Source organism: Myotis davidii, unplaced genomic scaffold, assembly GCF_000327345.1.
Source record: "Myotis davidii unplaced genomic scaffold, ASM32734v1 scaffold173, whole genome shotgun sequence".
Taxonomy (NCBI): domain Eukaryota; kingdom Metazoa; phylum Chordata; class Mammalia; order Chiroptera; family Vespertilionidae; genus Myotis; species Myotis davidii.
Window position 1 is genome coordinate 173180 of NW_006286303.1, and position 4480 is coordinate 177659.

Here is a 4480-nt window from a genome sequence, read left to right on the forward strand (position 1 = left end):
TAATTATGATGTGTCTTGGTGTGGTCCTCTTTGGATTCCTTTTGTTTGGGGTTCTCTGCGCTTCCTGGACTTGTAAGTCTATTTCTTTCACCCGGTAGGGGAAGTTTTCTGTCATTATTTCTTCAAATAGGTTTTCAATATCTTGCTCTCTCTCATCTTCTTGCACCCCTATAATTTGGATGTTGGTATGCTTGAAGCTCTCCCAGAGGATCCTTACGCCATCTTCATATTTTTAGATTCTTTTTTCATTTTGCTTTTCCAATTGGGCGTTTTTTGCTTCTTCGTATTTCAAATCTTTGACTTGATTCTTGTGATCCTCTGGTCTGCTGTTGGGAGTCTGTATAATATTCTTTATTTCAGTCAGTGTATGCTTAATTTCTCGTTGGTCCTTTATCACAACATCGAGGGTCTCACTAGATTTCTTGAGGGTCTCATTAAGTTTATCAGCGGTTTCTAGAAAATTCTTGAAAAACCTTAAAAGTGTGGTTTTGAACTCTATATCCAGTAGTTTGCTTTCCTCCATTTCTGTCATTTGTGTCCTGTTTCTTTGTCTTGGAATTTTTATGCTTCGCTGTGTTGATAGAGTGGCTTTCTGTGCTAGGTGTCCTATAGGGCCCAGTGGCTCAGCCTCCCCAATTACCTGAGGTAGACACTCTTGATGCACCCCCTTGTGGTCTTTGTGCACAGTCTTGTTGTAGCTAAGCCTTGATTGTTATAGATAACACTGGGAGGGATTTGACCTCCAGGCCACTTGGCTGTGAGGACCAGCTGTGACTACAGTAGGAGATCTGCTGTGCAGGGGACACGGCCATGGAACTCTGACCACTGGGCACACTGGCTCCTGGATCTCTAAGGAGGTGCTAATCTAGCCTCTGCCTGAAGCTACCCAGCAGAAGCCAGCTGTAAAGCAATGCAAGTTGCCCTGGGGCCTTGGGGCAGCTGCAGTTTGTTAAGTAATTTTCAGATTACAAAGGGCCGGGCCTTTCATATGCAAAAGCCTCCATGCATGGCTTGGGCAGGGTGGGGTCCCAGGGGATCAACAGGGTGGGTGGGCGGAGTGAGCAGTATAGCTGCTCTCAGTCCTGCCCTCAGAGGCCCGGTCAATCGCTGTGAGCGCCTCTGAGAGAAAGCTGCCCTCAAGTTCCAACTGATGCCAGACAGTCCAGTTTCTTCCTGTATGAGTCTGGGTCCCCAGAGACTTGCCCAGCATTGGAGCTCAGAGTTTGAGACTCCCTCCCGATTAACAAAGACAATCGTGTCCTCAGCCGCCAGCCCGCTCCGCATGCACTCCGCACCTTAGTATTTTACTTCAGCACTGGGCCTCCTCTGGGTCTCAGGATGCTTTTCTCTTTCCTCCTAGTTGTAGAACTTCCACTCAGCCAGCCTTCCTGTGGTTCTGGATGATGTCTGTTCTGTCATTTAGTTGTATTTTTGAAGTGGTTGTGCGAGGCAGCAATCTCCGGTGTTTACCTATGCCGCCATCTTGGTTTCTCCCCCTGCCAAAACATTTTTTAATTGTGAGCCATGACTCTGAAACAGGAAGGTAGGACGTTTCTCCATTGAAATGTATGCCACAACCGTATAGGCTTCAAACTCTGACTCATCTTTTCCAGAGGTTAACTTTCCTTTCTCTACCTGCATATCATTGATGATTTCCATCTGTTCCAATGATCTTGCATTTCATGGCAACTCTTAGACTTCTTTGGTTTTATTTGTTTTAGAATTACACTTGCATGTTTTTCATATTGAGAATTTGTTCATTTTTTGCTACATGGTGGATTCCTGAACTTTAACTATTTTTCCTTTAGTTTTAAGCTGTAATTTATTTCCATATGGAATCTATCTGCCTGCCATATGGAGAAACAAAAGAAAAACAATGATGTTCAAGCCATTTCACCAGTCCTTTGGGTTGCCCTTACCTCCTACCTTAATGCCTTCTTTCTGTTCTTTTCTACTCTCTTCCTAAGTATTGCATTAAGAATGCATTTACTGTTCTCCTCCTCCTTCACCTCCTTCTCCTCTTTCTTCTCTTTCTCCCCCACCCCTACCCCCACAGCCAGCTGCCATGGTTTAAGTAGCCCTATGGAGAGGCCTATGTGCTAAGGAAATGATGACTCTGGCCACATGTAAACACCTGAGGCCTGACAACAGCTACATGAGTAAATTGGGAAGTGGATCCTCACCCAGCTGAGCCTTGAGATGCCTATACTGACTGATGACATAATTGCTTCTCCATGAGAGACCCTGAGCCAAAGGACCCAGCCAAACTGTAACCAGATTCCTGATCCACAGAAATTATAAGATAACTAGAAGTCTGGTGCACAATAATTTGTGCACTGGCAGGGGGGTGGGGTCACTCAGCCCAACCTGTGCCCTCTCACTCTCTGGGACCTCTTGGGAGATAACCACCTGCTGCCTTAGGCCCGCTCCCCTGGTGGCAGATGGCAGGCCCAGATCCCACGCTGGGTCGGGCAGCTGCTCAGATCGTGCTGCCGCCAGCCCTGCCCCACACATGACAGGCCCGGATCCCGGGCTGGGGTGGGGGGAGGCTCGGGATCTTGCTGCTGCCCACCCTGCCCGTCCTGCCTGCCCCGCCCCACACACGACAGGCCTGCATTTCCCCAGTGGTTGGGGATCGCACTGCCGCCAGCCCCAGGTGGGACAGTGCAGCAGGATCTGTCTGCAGTATGCAAATTAGCCGCCATGTTTGTTGACAGTTAATTTGCATACCACACTGATTAGCCAATGGGAGGCATAGCAAAGGTATGGTCAATTACCATGTTTGTCTATTATTAGATAGGATGTTATTAAGCAGTTGTTCTATTCTATTTTTTCTATTCTATTTTTCTATTCTAGTCTAATCTTCTGTTTTATTCTTGTTGGGAAAAATATTTTCACAGACAGTAGAGGAATGTTTCAAGATAAGGGGGAAAAAAGAGGCCTAAACCGGTTTGGCTCAGTGGATAGAGCGTTGGCCTGAGGACTGAAAGATCCCAGGCTCGATTCCGGTCAAGGGCATGTACCTGGGTTGAGGGCACATTCCCAGTAGGAGATGTGCAGGAGGCAGCTGGTCAATGTTTCTCTCTCATCGATGTTTCTAACTCTCTATCTCTCTCCTGTCTTCTCTGTAAAAAAATCAATAAAATATATTAAAAAAAAAAATCTTAAAAGAAGATATGTGAACACAAAAATTTGTACAAAAAAGATTAAAAAAAGAGGGGTAAGCACATGGGCTTTGGCCTTTGAAACTAATACCATGTAACAAAATAACCAACGAGGGGAGCACAGGGTCCTAAATTAATGAAAGGTCCAATTAGAAAGAGTCAGGTTCAAACAAAGAACTGCAGCATACATAAACGGGAGACAAGGGACACGAGGCAGGGTTTTTAAAATTTTTCCCATTAGAGAGAGAGAGCAGGCTCTTCCCATTTGGGAGACCCTCCCCAGGGGATCCCTTTTGGGGACACCTCTGCCAAGATGGAGTTTGTATATGCTTCCAATAAACTTATACATTTTTATCAAAGAAATCTGTTACTCTGCCCTAGCTGGTTTGGCTCAGTGGATAGAGCGTCGGCCTGCGGACTCAAGGGTCCCAGGTTCGATTCCGGTCAAGGGCATGTACCTGGGTTGCGGGCACATCCCCAGTAAGGGGCATGCAAGAGGCAGCTGAAACGATGTTTCTCTCTCATCGATGTTTCTAACTCGCTATCCCTCTCTCTCTCCCTTCCTCTCTGTAAAAAAATCAATAAAATATATTAAAAAAAAAAAAAGAAATCTGTTACTCCATGTATTTATTCTTCATCTTTGTCACACAAGAACCCATGAGAAGTCTGGACCCCAAACCTTACGTTTCAAAGGTATGGCTCAGCCTCCATCCTGAGTGTTGAAAAGGGCCAGATAAGGTCTGTCAATTCCTGATGAATTTGGGCACATGTGAGCACATGACCTAGGTTAGTGGTCAGCAAACTCATTAGTCAACAGAGCCAAATATCAACAGTACAACGATTGAAATTTCTTTTGAAAACCAAATTTTTTAAACTTAAACTATATAGGTAGGTACACTGTTGTTAACTTAATTAGGGTACTCCTAAGCTGGCCTTTGCTAAAAACGTCCTCAATCTGATTGAGGTACGTTCGCTGAGGTCGACCCCTTCCAACTCTCCCATCCACACTTGTCTTGTGTACTTGTTTCAGATAGACGAGTGTGGATGGGAGAGTTGGAAGGGGTTGACCTCAGCCAACGTACCTCAAAACAAACCTCGCCCGCGCTGCATATCCCTTCGCCCAACTGACCAACGCCCCCCACTTCTTCTAACACCACTTCTTCAAAATAGACTCTCCCAGGCTGAAAACTGACTTCTGTGCATGGGCCACAAAGTTTCAATCGCACTGTACATGCGTGCCTGCACGTGGTATTTTGTGGAAGAGCCACACTCAAGGGGCCAAAGAGCCCCATGTGGCTGCAGGCAGGAAAGTTTCA